This window comes from Chanodichthys erythropterus, chromosome 18, assembly GCF_024489055.1.
Source record: "Chanodichthys erythropterus isolate Z2021 chromosome 18, ASM2448905v1, whole genome shotgun sequence".
Lineage (NCBI taxonomy): Eukaryota > Metazoa > Chordata > Actinopteri > Cypriniformes > Xenocyprididae > Chanodichthys > Chanodichthys erythropterus.
Window position 1 is genome coordinate 10,611,498 of NC_090238.1, and position 17,827 is coordinate 10,629,324.

The 17,827-nt window shown below is 47.6% G+C and overlaps 1 protein-coding gene across 12 annotated transcripts in view; it reads left to right on the forward strand.

Annotated features, from left to right (window-relative positions):
- ryr2b (ryanodine receptor 2b (cardiac)) overlaps positions 1 to 17,827 on the forward strand; it is a 123,103-nt gene that overhangs the window by 95,430 nt on the left and 9,846 nt on the right. For 2 of the 12 annotated variants that reach the window (XR_010892572.1, XR_010892571.1), the window contains exon 90: positions 11,765 to 11,922. The exons of the other annotated variants lie outside the window; for them this stretch is intronic. The gene's annotated coding sequence lies outside the window, so the exon portion shown is untranslated. The remainder of the gene's footprint in view (positions 1 to 11,764; positions 11,923 to 17,827) is intronic. 12 annotated transcript variants of the gene reach the window in all.

Sequence of the window (17,827 nt, forward strand, 5' to 3'; positions counted from 1 at the left end):
CAAAAATCCAAACTGATCACACTTGCAACACAGCTAGTCATTCTTTCAAAAACTGATCTCATGCATTCTAGTTGTACATATTTTCATTCTACATAATCACTGTTTCAAAAAACAAGATCATTGTGATATGTAATGAGAACATTTGGTTTAATCACCAAAACACAACAGTATGTTCTTCTTTCAGTTTAGTACTTTTAACAATCAGTTCATTTAGTAGCAAACAATGCAAGATACATGTTTCAAATCACCCTTGTTTCTGAAATAATTACAGTTACACAGGCTACAGATGCCACCTTAGAGAATACACTTACATTACCTAAATTACATAATTGACATAAAATCCATAATGTTTGTAATAGTATCTATTCAGTGTTGCCAATACAGTAAATGTTCTCACTGTACCATATGACTAAATCTATACTGTAGTTGATCTTTACAGATGAAGGGTGAGTTACAGTAATGTGGCAGTGAGTTACAGTAATGTGGCTGTAAACAATCTGTTTACAGTATCACATGGCATACTATAATGTAAAACGATGCCATCTGTCTCCCTTCTTCTGATGCATCTCTGATCAGTCTGATGTTACACAGTCATTGACTGTTTCTTTTCCCGTACTCTGTCCTGCTCTGTGTTCACAAATTTCAAATCCCTCTGTATCTGTATCTCTCTCTCTCTCTCTCTTGCACACGCACATACACACACACACACGCACTAGCGCTGTAACGATATGCGATATGAAACCGAGATGTGAGAAGGCAGAATCGCGACACACCCCTTCCAACTCCCAGAGTTATCCTTCCTGTCCAGATCCAATGCTACCACATTTTTAAATTACTATAAGCATTAGGGGTGTAACGATTTATCGTAGATGGTGTGTCTCAATCAGCTCTCTAGTTCAGTAAGTGTTTCGGGCACACATTGAATCTTGCAAGCAGGTTTAAACGCTTCTCATGTCAGTCTCTTGCATGGTCGCGTGAGAAAAGTCGTGGCTTTCTTTCACCGCAGTGCACAGCAACAGCTGTGCTCACAGAAAAGCAAAAGATGCTTGCGATGCTTTGCTTTAAGAAGTTCTGTGGGGCCGTTCACATATTGCGTCTTTTCCGCGTGCAAGTCAGTTATTATTTTCAAATGTATCAAAAACATCAAAAGCTCAGCCGAACAGCTGATCATAGCTGTACATGGTGGTTTTTATATCTTACCTCCATCAATATATCTCGTAGTAAAACTAATGCAATGGCTAGAAATCATTTATCCTTTGCAGAAACATCCTGATCCTCTTGGAGAGCTCAGTTCATGGTTGCATAGCAACGACCGACGCCACGGGAGCACAAGCCCTTTGGAAAGAAGGAGAAGCGATATGTGAACGGCCCCTATTCATAATTCTAAGTTCATGTTAAATTTAACTTTTTTTTTTCAGTGACATACAGCCCTATTCAACTGTTAATTTGAATACAGAAGGTTTTTATTAAAATTTATTTATTTTATTGAAATGTGATCTTGTATGTACAACAAGGAAAATTATTGAAATTTGTTCATGTTTTTTTAATAAATCTTGTTTGAATTTTAGTTTCATTTTGTTCAAAATATCGTGATACGTATCGTATCGTGAACTCCGTATCGTATCGTGAACTCCGTATCGTATCGTGAACTCCGTATCGTATCGTGAACTCCGTATCGAGATACGTACCGTATCGTGACCTGAGCGTATCGTTACACCCCTAACACGCGCACACACACACACGTTTGTTTTTGTGAATTGTGGGGACTTTCCATAGGCCGCAATGCATTTTATACTCTACAAACCGTACTTTCTATCCCCCTACCCTACCCCTAACCATAAACCTAACCAACACAGGAAACTGTGCACACCTTTATTTTCTCACAAAAACATAATTTAGTATTTTTATTAATTAATTTACATTGTGGGGACCGGTGGCTGGTCCCCACGATGTAGGTGAACTCAGGTTTATATTACATCATGGGGACATTTGGTCCCCACAATGTAATATAAACAAAAGCACACACACACACACACACACACACACACACACACACACACACACACACACATGTTGGTATAAGTGGTTTACGGGGACTCTCCATAGGTGTAATGGTTTATATACTGTACAAACTATATATTCTATCCCCCTACACTAACCCTACCCATCACAGAAATACAGAAATTTCTGATATTTTAGATTTTCAAAAAAGATAATTATGTATGATTTTGAGGTTTTCCTCATGGGGACCAAAAAATGTCCAAACAAGGTCTAAAATTACTGGTATTACCATCCTTATTGGGACATTTGGTTCACAACGCAGTGTTTACCAGGACCACACACACATTTTGAAAATTGTGGTCATCATCTAAGATAAATTGCTTATAATTCATTACATTTTGTTATCCATATCGGAAAATGCAAATCATTTCTTTTGAAACTATGCCTATAGAATCAATATATATATACAAACCTGATTCCAAAAAAGTTGGGACACTGTACAAATTGTGAATAAAAATAGATGCAATGATGTGGAAGTTTCAAATTTCAATATTTTATTCAGAATACAACATAGATGACATATCAAATGTTTAAACTGATAAAATGTATCATTTTAAGGGAAAAATAAGTTGATTTTAAATTTCATGGCATCAACACATCTTAAAAAAATTGGGACAAGGCCATGTTTACCACTGTGTGGCACCCCCTCTTCTTTTTATAACAGTCTGCAAATGTCTGGGGACTGAGGAGACAAGTTGCTCAAGTTTAGGAATAGGAATGTTGTCCCATTCTTGTCTAATACAGGCTTCTAGTTGCTCACCTGTCTTAGGTCTTCTTTGTCGCATCTTCCTCTTTATGATGCGCCAAATGTTTTCTATGGGTGAAAGATCTGGACTGCAAGCTGACCATTTCAGTACCCGGATCCTTCTTCTACGCAGCCATGATGTTGTAATTGATGCAGTATGTGGTCTGGCATTGTCATGTTGGAAAATGCAAGGTATTCTCTGAAAGAGACGACGTCTGTATGGGAGCATATGAAGGGTTCAGATGCAAAACCCTCTAAATCCATCAGACATCTTTTCTTTTAAATGAGCATTTTTTACCAGGCTTTTACAATCAAGTTCAGGAGTTTCATTTTAAAGGTAATGATAAGGTTATTAGCTAGTGAATAAAATAACTTTTTTTCAAAAATGTCACTCTAGACAATTTATTGTTTTTTAACGAGTTAGATTTTCTTTTGCGTCAAAACCAGCTAAATCCACTTGTGCTTATTTTGCAAAAACCTAGAAATCCACCTATTTGTGGTAAGACATAGTAAATAGTTGAAAAATCACTAAAGATGCAACTAGAAACCCTGAAAAAGATGATAGCACAATCATTTAAAAACAGTAGACAAACCTCTTTACACAAGGATCTAACACGTCTCTTCTATTCAGCCTCAACGTTTGCCTCCTCTGTTTACATGGCACAGCTTCCATATGAGACAGAAGAATAGCATCTTGTTTGACTTTGTCTTTGGCGAAATAGAGCTGTTGTTTGATGTATAATAAATCCGATTCCTTCAAAGTAACGACATTGCACGAAGAACTGTTATGAGTGCATGATACAATTGCGACCAAGCCCTTTCCACTGTAGGATATTTTGCCTTATGACAGGCGGAGTTCCCTTTCGTGGGAACTATCGACGCTACGTCGGATGACGTGATGGGAACCCTCTGTATTTTGTGTTCGTGAAGCACCTCTGTATCCAACCAATGAAAAGACGTGACGTCAGAGGCGGGTGACGTCACGGATCAGGAAGCTATAAAGCACACCTGAACACAAAGCACGCCAGCTTCTGTTGTCTTCAGCAAGCGCTCTCTGTATCTCGTTTGTCTTATTTATTGTTTGTCTGTCTGATATATTCACACAGTGATCTCTTCGTCCGAGGACAAGAGTTTCAAAGCACAATAAAAAAAGACATATAAAGAAATACTATTGCGGAAAAGCAGCAGTTCAAGAAGTGTGTTCCTCCCTGCCCACGCTTCATTGTGGAAGGCGATACACACGACATGTGTGTAAAATGCCTGGGGGTTGAGCACGCACAGGCGGCTCTCGAGGGAGCTGTCTGTGTGCACTGTGAGCGGCTCACCCTCAGAGTGCTGCGATCGCGTCGAGCGCTCTTCGAGGAGGGCGCCGAGACGAGTGTTCCCCGCGGGTCCGGTCCCGCTGCTGCCGAGGCACAGCGCAGGCTGCGCTCGTGGGGTTCACAGATGGATCTAGCGGAGGGGGAAGAGACGGGCCCTGCCTTATCGCTTCCCTTACCCGCTAGACCCAGTGTCTCTCCTTTGGTGGTGGAAGCACGCGTAGCGGTTTCTTCCCCCCGAAGAGAGGCACCGATGCTCAATATATCTTCCTCCAAGGAGGTTGATGTAGAGAGTGTCGATGATGTACCGCCATCAACATTACCGGCTTATGAGGAGCTATTAGAGGTAGTGACCAGGGCTGTTGAAAAGTTGAATATAGAATGGCCTGCGGAGAAAGCCGAGTCCAGAGTGAAAAGTAAACTGGACGAACGCTTTCTTCCCCCTCGGTCACTGCCTCAGCGCCGGGGTCTCCCATTCTTTCCCGACCTCCATGCCGAGGCGTCGAGGTCGTGGAAGAGACCCGTGCAGTATCGGCTGTACAGCCTGCAGACATCGCTGTACAGCAATATTGTTGGCCTAAAAAATCATGGCTATGGGGCGATGCCTCGGGTAGAGGAGACGCTTGCGAGCCATCTCTCGCCCGAGACCGCGTCGTCCCTTAAGACTCCGGCGCTGCCCACCAAGCCTCTGAAAACTACATCCAGCTTGGTGGGCAAGGCTTACTCGGCAGCAGGTCAGGCGGCGGCATGCCTTCATACAATGTCTATCCTCCAGGCATATCAAGCCGACCTGCTGGGGGAAATTGATCAGAGCGGGGAAGCGTCCTTTGAGGCAATCCATGAGTTGCGTAAAGCCACAGATTTAGCTCTCCGGGCCACCAAGGAAACGGCCAAATCCATCGGCCGTTCTATGGCAGCCCTGGTGGCCACGGAAAGAAACCTATGGTTGAATCTGTCGGATATCAAGGAACGTGATAAGAACACGCTCATGGACGCGCCGCTGTCTCCTGATGGCCTGTTCGGCGACGCAGTGTCAACAGTCATCGACAGGTTTCAGGAGTCACGTAAACAAACGGCGGCGTTTTCTAAAGTTATTCCCCGCCGCGCTCATCCCCCTGAGGCTGCTGGGCGGGAGCAGCCTCGGCCGACAGCCAGCTCCTCGGCAACATCCGCGCACAGAGCGCAGCAAAAAGCCAGTGTCGCCTCCCGTACTCCCCCACGCAGTGCCTGGGGACCGGGACGGGCGGCACAGGCGAAGCCTTCCGGAGGTAGGGCGGATCTGAGGACCGTCATTATCTCCCAGAAGGCTTCAAAGAAGAAGTCCTTACACTAGTGTCACAGGATTTCTTGAGGGCAGCCCCCTCCAGGAGGATTCGGATATCGGGTCCTCCTCGGTGCCCTCAGGGGACCGTTCTGCCAACCCTGCCACCAAGTGTGAGTCAGGGCGCAGTGGTCTCCACCGATCCTCCGAGGGGGGTCGGTCAGCACGTGATTCGCCTGTCTGCCGGTGCGCCGCGTCAGATGGACGAGCCAAGTGCTCAAAAAACACCAGAGACCAGTCTCGAGAGACTGGTTCCCTTAGTAGAATATTTGGAAGAGTGGAAAAATCTCCCGAATGTTTAGAAGTGGGTGCTGCTCATGATAGAACATGGCTACAGAATTCAGTTCGGTTCACGACCGCCCAGGTTCAACGGGGTGCTTCCCACGGTGGTAACCCTAGAGCAGTCTCTGGTGATGGAGCAAGAAGTAACAACACTTTTGCAAAAAGGTGCTATAGAAAGGGTTTGCCCTCCCAGCAAAATGTCGGGCTTTTACAGCCGCTACTTCATTGTTCCGAAGAAGGATGGAGGGTTGCGTCCGATCATAGATTTACGTGTGCTAAATCGATCTGTAAAGAAGCTGAAGTTCAAAAGTCTTACACTCAGACAGATCAACCCTCAGATCAGGTCCGAGGACTGGTTTGTAGCGATAGATCTGAAAGACGCATACTTTCATATATCCATCCATCCTTCACACAGGAAGTTCCTCAGGTTTGCTTTCGGGGGCGAAGCTTACCAATACAGGGTTCTTCCGTTCGGCCTATTCCTCTCACCCCGCATGTTCACGAAGTGCGTGGATGCAGCGCTGGCTCCGCTGAGACTCCAGGGCATCCGCGTGCTGAGCTATATCGACGATTGGTTGATATTAGCTCAAACAGAACAATTGGCAGTTCAACATCGAGATGTTGTTCTGTCGCACATGAAGAGGCTTGGGCTGAGGCTCAACGCCAAAAAGAGTGTGTTGGTCCTGAGTCAGGTTGCAAACTACTTAGGTGTAATCTGGGATTCCACCACGATGCAGGCGCAGTTGTCCCCTGCTCGTGTGAATTCCATTCTCGGGGCCGTGAAAGGGGTGAAGTTAGGCCAGTCACTCACTGTAAAATAGTTTCAGAGACTGGTGGGTCTGATGGCAGCTGCGTCCAACATTATTACTTTTGGCCTTCTGCACATGAGACCCCTGCAGTGGTGGCTCAGGACCAAGGGGTTTTCCCCGAGGGGAAATCCTTTTCGCATGATCAAAGTCACGCGGCGATGCCTTCGTGCTCTGGTCATGTGGAAGAAGCCTTGGTTCCTAACCCAGGGACCCGTGCTGGGGACTTCTGGTCGTCGTGTAATGCTTACGATAGATGCTTCTCTCACGGGCTGGGGAGCGGTCATGAGTGGCCGCTCAGCTCAGGGTCTGTGGGAGGACCATCAGCGCTCCTGGCACATAAATCGGCTGGAGATGATGGCGGTGTTCCTTGCACTAAAACACTTCCTCCCCGACCTGAGAGACCATCATGTGTTGGTCCGCACGGACAACACTACGGTGGTCTCGTATATCAACCATCAGGGGGGTTTGTGGTCTCGCCCATTATCAAAGTTGGCCAGCCGCATCCTCCTCTGGTCCCAGGGGAAGCTCCTCTCGCTGAGAGCAGCTTACATCCCCGGGCGGTTGAATGTGGGAGCGGACGCCCTGTCGAGGCAGGGCGCGAGACCAGGGGAATGGAAACTCCACACCGAGGTGGTGGAGTTGATATGGAAAACTTTCGGTCGAACTCAAGTCGATCTCTTTGCCACAGAGGAGTCAGCTCAGTGCCCTCTGTGGTACTCACTCACCTCTAGGGCTGGATGCCATGCTGCAGACGTGGCCGAGGCTACGTCTGTATGCATTCCCCCCAGTCTCAATGCTCCCGGGAGTTCTGGAAAAGAACCGAGGTTGTGGAGACCATCCTTCATTCCAGAGCTCCCTCCACGAGGAAGCTGTACTTATACAAATGGAAAATGTTCTCTCTGTGGTGTGAACAGCATAATTTGGACCCGGTCCATTCCTCAGTCTCAGACGTGCTTCGGTTCCTTCAGGAAAAGTTCTCGGAAGGTTTAACCCCTTCCACGCTGAAAGTATATGTCGCCGCTATTTCGGCTCATCATATCCCTGTAGGGGGCTCCTCGCTGGGTCGATACCCCTTAGTAGTATGCTTCCTCCGTGGTGCACTTAGGTTGAGACCTGTGGTGCGCACAAAGACCCCGACCTGGGACCTCACTATTGTGCTCCAAGGGCTGGCTGAGGCTCCCTTTGAGCCAATAGAAGAGGTGTCAGACAAGTTCCTGACACTCAAAACTATCTTTCTCTTGGCCGTCTCTTCTCTGAAGAGAATTGGTGATTTACAAGTGCTGTCAGTCGCTCCATCCTGTCTTGAGTTCGCGCCTGGTATGGTGAAAGCCTTTCTACATACCAGGCCGGGCTATGTTCCAAAGGTTACGACGAGGGTCCCAGGCCCCATTGTACTGGAGGCTTTCTGCCCGCCTCCTTTCACAAATGTGGATCAGGAAAGAAAGAATCTGCTTTGCCCTGTAAGAGCACTAGATGCGTATGTCCACAGAGCTGCCCTGTGGAGAAAAACAGAACAATTGTTTGTGTGTTATGGGTCCCCTAAGAAGGGGGGTCCAGCATCTAAACAGCGGATGAGCAAGTGGGTGGTCGAGGCCATCTCACTTGCGTATGAGACGGTGGGGCGCCCGTGTCCTTTGATGGTGCGGGCTCACTCCACGAGAGGTATGGCCGCGTCCAGAGCTCTTCTGTCTGGTGTCTCTATGGACGACATTTGTGGTGCGGCAGGATGGTCATTCCAGCACACCTTCATCAGATTTTATAATCTTCATCTTAACATCACTCCCGGGGCCAGGGTGCTACAAGATAGCAGCCAGGCACTTGGAGAGACGGCGTAGTTGGGATTGCGCTCCCATCACGTCATCCGACGTAGCGTCGATAGTTCCCATGAAAGGGAACGTCTAGGGTTACGAGTGTAACCCTTGTTCCCTGAGTAAGGGAACGAGACGCTACGTCACGTGGCCGTATCTCCCGCATACCTGGTGCGCTTGCTTCAGACAACCTACAGAAGCTGCCGTGCTTTGTGTTCAGGTGTGCTTTATAGCTTCCTGATCCAGAGGCGGGTGACGTCACGTCTTTTCATTGGTTGGATACAGAGGTGCTTCACGAACACAAAATACAGAGGGTTCCCATCACGTCATCCGACGTAGCGTCTCGTTCCCTTACTCAGGGAACAAGGGTTACACTCGTAACCCGAGACGTTTTTAGGTAAATAACATTTTCTTCTGCCATTCAATGTTAGTAGGACAGACTGATCCATTTCATCGTACTCCATCTTTTATTTTAAAAAACTCAATCTGACTCTGAATCTAAACAAATCTCCTCAGCGCGCCGCTATATTGAAACCGCTCGAAATCATATGATCGGAATATAGCGGCTTTTGCTGCCAAAGGGAAGTGACGTCTAGAGGCTTTTGCCAACAAACCGATATTTCTGAATGGGCTGACGCTGCGATTTAGAGGATTTGAAGCACGTGATTTGTTGAACGTGTACTACGTGCCGTAAGCATTCGTTCAATGTCATTATCTAATTTTTGACAGAGATGGCGTTTAGCGGCTTTTGCATCTGAACTCTTCATGTGTTGTTCTAGAACTTGGATATACCTTTCAGCATTGATGGTGCCTTTCCAGATGTGTAAGCTGCCCATGCCACACGCACTCATGCAACCCCATACCATCAGAGATGCAGGCTTCTGAACTGAGCGCTAATAACAACTTGGGTTGTCCTTGTCCTCTTTAGTCCGGATGACATGGCGTCCAAGTTTTCCAAAAAGAACTTCAAATTTTGATTCGTCTGACCAAAGAACAGACCACAGAACCACTTTGCCACAGTCCATTTTAAATGAGCCTTGGATCAGAGAAAACACCTGCGCTTCTGGATCATGTTTAGATATGGCTTCTTTTTTGACCTATAGAGTTTTAGCCGGCAACGGCGAATGGCGCGGTGGATTGTGTTCACCGACAATGATTTCTGGAAGTATTCCTGAGCCCATGTTGTTATTTCCATTACAGTAGCATTCCTGTATGTGATACAGTGCCGTCTAAGGGCCCGAAGATCACGGGCATCCAGTATGGTTTTCCGGCCTTGACACTTATGCACAGAGATTGTTCCAGATTCTCTGAATCTTTGGATGATATTATGCACTGTAGATGATGATAACTTCAAACTCTTTGCAATTTTTCTCTGAGAAACTCCTTTCTGATATTGCTCCTATATTTTTCACCGCAGCATTGGGGGAATTGGTGATCCTCTGCCCATCTTGACTTCTGAGAGACACTTCCACTCTGAGAGGCTCTTTTTATACCCAATAATGTTGCCAATTGACCTAATAAGTTGCAAATTGGTCCTCCAGCTGTTCCTTATATGTACATTTAACTTTTCCGGCCTCTTATTGCTACCTGTCCTAAGTTTTTTGGAATGTGTAGCTCTCATGAAATCCAAAATGAGCCAATATTTGGCATGACATTTCTAAATGTCTCACTTTGAACATTTGATCTGTTATCTATATTCTATTGTGAATAAAATATAAGTGTATGAGATTTGTAAATTATTGTATTCCTTTTTTATTCACAATTTGTACAGTGTCCCAACTTTTTTGGAATCGGGTTTGTAGAAATCATCTCAGGTTACATATGTAACCATGGTTCCCTGAGAACAGGGAATGAGACACTGCGTTTGACACACTTTGGGGGAACACCTCCTCGTGAACCAGTGTCTGAAACAATTATCAAATAACTCCAATCCTATTGGCCGGCGACAGCCTATGACATCATAACTGGTGCGACCCGGAAGTATATAAGGAGGTCAGTACCTTATCATCTGAAGGGACTGTTCAGCAAGCAGCCACGATGCATGGCAGGAAACACAGTGTCTCGTTCCCTCTTCTCAGGGAACTATGGTAACATACGTAACCTGAGACGTTCCCTTTCGAAAGGGAACTCAACACTGCGTTTGACACGCTTTGGGGAGTAGAACTAGTCTCCATAATCTGAAGGAGGCCATAACATAGGCCTACTACTACAGAAGATACTGGTGCAAACCTGTGGCAGTATTTATAAGAGTTACTGAGCTCACATAGTGTAGGGCAGGAATCTGAACTAACAGTACTAAAGCATAAAGAACCCTGAGAAACAGGGGTTAGTGCTATTCATCTTACCCTGTTAACAACAGAGGGTGGGTCCTTCTCACCAAAACAGAAACATCTGTACTGAAACCTAAGGAACAGGAGCTTTTAAGAAAAAGCTACAACCGTTTCACTCAAGCTTGAACATAGTTCAAAGGGCTCAGGGAAAAAGACTGAAGTCAGAGTACCAGCTAAATAGTTCTGGGGAAATTGCCACAGCAACAATATTAGTCTCTTATACACATAGTGATAAGGGGCCTATCCACCTGAGACAACAGCGCCAGGGAGACTTAGCAGATTACTGTCCTCTGAACTTGCACCTACACCAAAAGGGAAAGGGGGTAACGGGCCATGGCCTGACAACTCTGATAAGAGGAGGCCAGAACTAGGAAACTACACTCACCTGACAGGGGTAGTATAAAAAGGGTTAAATGCTTTAGTATAACAACTAAACCCTAGTTCTAGCCTAGGCCAGCTATATTTGTGGGCCTATAAGGCCACACATAAGCATAGATCTGCCTGGGGCTAAGAAACAGCAGCCTCTAACACAGACTCTCAAATAGAGAGGAGGCAACTCTGAAAATCTAACTCTGTAAGTCAAGAGCTCAGAGGAGCGATGCTCAACCCAAGCAAAACAATGCCAAGTGGCCCGAAAGCCAACTTTTAGCATTAGATCTATCTGAAGTAAAGAGTGCTAATCTCTATTATAACTCTCACTTAAACCAGAGGAGAAAGCTATTCTAACATATGGTGGCTATCAAGTTTTTATTTTAAAAATAATCTAGCCGACCTAATGGGAACTTCAGGGCCCTTTTTTTCTCTCTACCCAGAAAAAAACTATACAGGGACTAAAGTCACATATTTTATTATAAATATAGACCAAGCTACCGGTCCTTTCAAGCCTGAAAGTGCCCTTTTTACTATCGAGCCCGAAGGCGAGCCATCAGAATTAAATCATCATGGGTCCAGCCCTCAGCCTGATTGTAAGAAGTGCCTGGGTATACAAAGCATTAATCAGGAGGTGGAAAAGAAAGGAGAGGATAGTTGTATTTACAAAAAAGTTGATCACTGACACTGCTGGCATCTATATTCTATTACCTACCTTAGATCCTTCTTCTTCCTAGAGTCCCACCTTCTCTGGGACCTGCTCCTAGGAGGAGGAGGTGCCTGAGAGGCAACACTGGACTTCTGGCCCAGTCTCCGATCCTCAAATCAGGATGGGCCAGGACCTCCTGTCTGTCTGAGCCCAGATTCGGATCTGAGCGGTATGCATGTTTTAAACGAGCGCACCTTTGCCTCTCTGAACTTTCACAGAGACCCTGCCCCTGATCCAAATCTTTCAGCAAATCAGCCTGTGACACTGCCATTGTGTGTAAGGCAGCACCAGCCTGACCCGCTGCTGCGTATGCCCTGCCATTCAAGCGAGATATCATCTTAAGGGGCTTTGAAGACAGGACCGGAGCTTTTAGCGTCGTTGCTTGCCCTGTGATGAGATCATCAATAGGGGGCATCGGTGCATACCTGTGCTCGCTCCCTCAACATCAGCGAAAACTTGGCATTGTTTTGCTTGGGTTGAGCATCGCTCCTCTGAGCTCTTGACTTACAGAGTTAGATTTTCAGAGTTGCCTCCTCTCTATTTGAGAGTCTGTGTTAAAGGCTGCTGTTTCTTAGCCCCAGGCTGTGACGGCTGGTAAAAGAGGAGGAAGCAATTGCAGGCAATCAGAAGAAGTTTATTGAAATCAGAGTCCAGAATGTAGGCAATGGCAACGAAGGTCTACGGTGGCGTGAGAAGAGCTGGATGGTGAAGTCGCAGGTGAAGGTGAAGACGGTCAATGGATGAAACCAGGAACAGACCGGAACACTGACACGAAGACGACAACACGAATACAATCCAGCACACGAACACGGAAGACGGTAAACCAACTAGGCAGTGGAGACATGAATGAGGATCTGACAACAGACAGAGAGATGAGTGAGTATATGTAGCTGAGTGGAGATGAGGATCAGCTGGAGCGAGACAATCAACACACAGGTGACAACAATCAACCAAACGAGCACATGGAGACTACGTGAGTACAACAACAACACAAAACATGACACGGAGGAAACAATGGATTTCCTACCGTGACAGTACCCCCTCCCCTAGGACGTCACCTGACGTTCCCAGCCTGCTTTACCTGTAGATTGTAATCATCAATAAGGCGGTGATCCAGTATGTCCTGAGCAGGAACCCACCTTCTCTCCTCCGGACCGTAACCTTCCCAATCCACCAAGTACTGAAATCCGCGTCCCCTCCGTCTAGAGTCCAGAATACGATTAACCAAATATGTGGTTTCCCCATTAACGATACGAGGCGGGGGGGAACCGGGGCAGGCGGGTTAAGACGGGAAAAAATAACCGGTTTAATTTTGGACACATGGAACACGGGATGAACCCTCCTGTACGCCGGAGGAAGGCTAAGACGCACTGTTACCGGATTAATGATTTTGGTAACAGAAAACGGGCCAATAAATTTGGGAGCAAGCTTATTCGAAACGGAACGCATCTGAATATTCTGGGTAGAAAGCCACACTCTTTGACCGACGACGTAACGGGGAGGCTTCGACCGGTGGCGATCGGCCTTAGCCTTGGTGCGCGACCTAGCCTGGAGCAGAGCTCTGCGAGCTCTGGTCCAGGTGCGGTGACACCTCTGGACTAGTGCGTGTGCGGAGGGGACCGAAACCTCGGATTCCGTACTGACAAAATTAGGTGGTTGGTACCCTAAACTACACTTAAATGGAGACATGCCCGTAGATGACACTGGTAAAGAATTGTGTGCGTACTCCACAATTGAGAGTTGCTGACACCAGGACGAAGGATTATTGGAAGCCAAACATCGCAAAACCCTTTCGACATCCTGATTGGCTCGCTCGGTTTGACCATTGCTCTGGGGATGGAACCCGGAAGAAAGACTAACAGTCGCTCCTAACAATTTACAAAATTCTCGCCAAAATTTGGACACAAATTGGGGACCCCTGTCAGAAACCACGTCTGTCGGAAGGCCATGTATACGGAAGACGTGGTCAATGACAGCTACCGCTGTTTCCTTGGCTGATGGTAATTTGGGCAAGGGAATAAAATGAGTCGCCTTCGAGAACCGGTCCACTACGGTTAAAATCACCGTATTGCCCTTAGAGGGCGGGAGGGCGGTAATGAAATCTAGCGAAATGTGGGACCAGGGTCTCGAAGGGACAGACAGCGGTAAGAGTAACCCATCTGGAGGTCGATTGGAAGTCTTACCAATAGCGCAAACTGAACAAGCCAAGACGAAGTCGTGGACGTCACGAGCCATACCAGGCCACCAAAATCGTTGCTTGACTAGAAACCTAGTTCTACTAACCCCTGGGGGACAAGCAACACTGGAACAATGACCCCACTGGAGAACGTCTGACCGTAACCCCTCCGGCACAAACAATCGGTTCGGTGGGCAACGAGTCGGGGGCGTTACCCCTTCTAAGGCAGTCAACACCTTCGATTCGACCTCCCATCTGAGCGCGGAGATAATGATGGTCCCCGGTAAAATGGGCTCGGGAGTAGCAGTACGATCGGAACGCTCAAAAGACGGGATAAAGCATCGGGTTTGATGTTTTTGGAACCCGGCCGGTAAGAAAGTGTAAAATCGAAACGACCGAAAAACAATGCCCACCGAGCCTGCCTGGAGTTAAGTCTTTTGGCGGTTCTAATGTATTCGAGATTCTTATGGTCCGTCCATACAATGAAAGGTACACCCGACCCTTCAAGCCAGTGACGCCATTCTTCCAGTGCAAGTTTGACTGCCAACAACTCTCGATTGCCAATGTCATAATTAACCTCTGCAGGAGATAAACGGTGAGAATAATACGCGCAAGGATGCACCTTTCCGTCTGAGGATGCGCGTTGGGGCAACACTGCTCCTACCCCCACCTCTGATGCGTCGACCTCCACTATGAATTGACGTGAGCGATCAGGGGTGACGAGAATGGGAGCTGAAACAAAGCAGCTTTTCAGTTTGGCAAACGCAGCCTCGGCTGCGCTTGACCACCTGAACGTCAAACTAGGGGAGGTCAAGGCGGTCAGAGGAGCGGCTAGTTGGCTGAAATTGCGAATGAAACGCCGGTAAAAATTGGCGAACCCCAGAAATCTCTGCAGGGCCTTGCGAGACTCTGGGGATGGCCAATCTACCACAGCCTTAACCTTCTCAGGATCCATGCGAACACCCTCAGTCGAAATGATGTGTCCTAGAAAGGAAACAGACTGTGCATGAAAAACGCATTTCTCCGCCTTGACAAACAATCCATTCTCTAGCAACCGCAGAAGCACTCGTCGCACGTGTTGCACGTGTTCCTGGAGAGACGAAGAAAAAATCAATATGTCATCCAGGTAAACATATATGATCAGATCGACCATGTCTCGCAACACGTCATTGACGAGTGCTTGGAAGACTGCCGGCGAGTTCGTTAGCCCGAAAGGCATCACGCAGTACTCAAAATGGCCTCTAGGGGTGTTAAAGGCAGTCTTCCACTCATCCCCCTCCCTGATACGGACCAAATGATAAGCATTACGTAAGTCCAATTTAGTGAAAACGGACGCTCCCTGCAACCTCTCAAAAGCTGAAGACATAAGCGGCAAAGGATAGGTATTCCTTACCGTTATGTTGTTCAGCCCTCGGTAGTCAATGCAAGGTTGCAAGGATCCGTCCTTCTTTCCCACAAAAAAGAACCCCGCCCCCGCTGGAGAAGAAGAAGGGCGGATGAACCCCGTTGCTAGAGAACTAGATATATATTTCTCCATGGCCGCCGTCTCTGGAATAGACAAAGAATATAACTTGCCCTTAGGCGGAGAAGTTCCTGGCAATAACTCTATCGCACAGTCATAGGGACGATGAGGAGGAAGAGAATCAGCCCGAGACTTACTGAACACCTCCTTCAGGTCGTGGTACTCCGCGGGCACGTTAGTCAAATCCACTGCTTCCCCCTGAAACACAGACTCAGAAACATTAACACCAGCAGACAAAAGACAAGACAAATGACACTCCTCGCTCCAGCTAACCACCGATCCGAGGCGCCAATCGATCCTGGGGTTGTGTTTCTGGAGCCAGGTGTGACCTAGAACAATGGGGGATTGAGGTGAGTCCGTGATGTAAAATGAAATCTCCTCCGTATGGTTGCCAGATGTGATGAGAGAAACCGGTACAGTGGTCTGTGTGATGACTGGCAGTCTGTGTCCGTTGAGTGCAAAAGGTGCAATGGGGTGTTTGAGGGAGGTGAGGGGAATGTTGAGTTTAGTAGCCAACTTACAGTCCATAAAACTACCCTCTGCCCCAGAATCCAACAAAGCGTGATGATCAAGTGCGTGGGTGGACCACCGTAGACTCACCGGAAGGAGTGTCGATGTAGATGAGGTCTTCCTGGCAGAGATCCCACCCGATAGTAGCCTCCGTTTTACTATCGGGCTTGGTCTTTACCGGACAGCGCTGGATGTGATGTTCTTGGCTGCCGCAGTATAAACATAGTCCCAGGGATCTCCGCCTGATCCTCTCCTCCCGGGAGAGCCGAGCTCGCCCCACCTGCATGGGTTCAAGATCTCCCGGTGGGCTGACCGCAACCTCTGAGCGCTGACGCTGAGCCTCCGGTCTGGTCGCGAGAACTGCTCTCCCCCTCCGTCTGGCGGCTTGGTCGAGTCGGTTGTCTACTCTGATGGTGAGGTCGATCAGGCCATTGAGAGAAGTGGGGAGCTCGACGGCGCGAATCTCCTGTTGGATGCGGTCAGCCAACCCATGCAGGAAGTGATCCCACTGCGCCTCTTCGTTCCACTTACACTCCGCCGCCAGGGTGCGGAACTCAATAGAATAGTCGGCTACGGACCTGTCTTCCTGACGTAGGTCCGTGAGAAGTCTAGCCGCCTCCCTCCCGGCGACGGAGCGGTCGAAGACCCGTCTCATCTCCTCCGAAAGGGCGTGGAACGAGGCACAGCAGCTGTCTTGGTTCTCCCACACCGCCGTCCCCCAGAGGGCAGCCCTCCCCGTCAGTAGTGACAAGACGAATGCCACCTTCATTTCCTCGGTGTGAAACGTGCGGGGCTGCAGGGCGAAGTGCAGAGAACAATGAGACAGAAATGATCGACAAAACTTTGGCTCACCCGCATATTTCTCAGGGATGGGGAGGCGTGGTTCGGACTGGGAAATCCCTCCGGAGACGATCGGCGGTGTGGGTGGCGTGGGAGGCGCAGCGGGTGGCGGTTGTTGTTGTCGCTGAGCCTGGAGAGCGAGCTCGGACACCTTCGTCACCATTGCTTGGAAAGCTCGACCCATCTCATCTATCGCCTTGTCTTGGTGATCCATGCGATCAACGGCTCTCTGCAAAAACTCCTCTAGATGAGATGGGGAGCGATCGCCTGCTGCTTCCATGATGGTCAGATCCTACTGTGACGGCTGGTAAAAGAGGAGGAAGCAATTGCAGGCAATCAGAAGAAGTTTATTGAAATCAGAGTCCAGAATGTAGGCAATGGCAACGAAGGTCTACGGTGGCGTGAGAAGAGCTGGATGGTGAAGTCGCAGGTGAAGGTGAAGACGGTCAATGGATGAAACCAGGAACAGACCGGAACACTGACACGAAGACGACAACACGAATACAATCCAGCACACGAACACGGAAGACGGTAAACCAACTAGGCAGTGGAGACATGAATGAGGATCTGACAACAGACAGAGAGATGAGTGAGTATATGTAGCTGAGTGGAGATGAGGATCAGCTGGAGCGAGACAATCAACACACAGGTGACAACAATCAACCAAACGAGCACATGGAGACTACGTGAGTACAACAACAACACAAAACATGACACGGAGGAAACAATGGATTTCCTACCGTGACACAGGCAGATAGTACAATACACAAAATGACAAAGTGCACTTTTGATGATCTGTTGTGATATTAGTACTAAGAGTTTTGAAAATGTACCAATTGCTTGTGAAAATTGCACCAAAGCAATTAAAAAGAAACTGTAAATGGACAATGGTGCTTCACAAAGTTGACATTTGTGTCCACTTTGAACATTTTTGTCCAGTAATTTGACATTTGTTTGGCTATGTGTGTTCAGTAAGCAGATGTTGTGTCCACTTTAAGCATTTGTGTCCAAGCAGTGGACATTTGA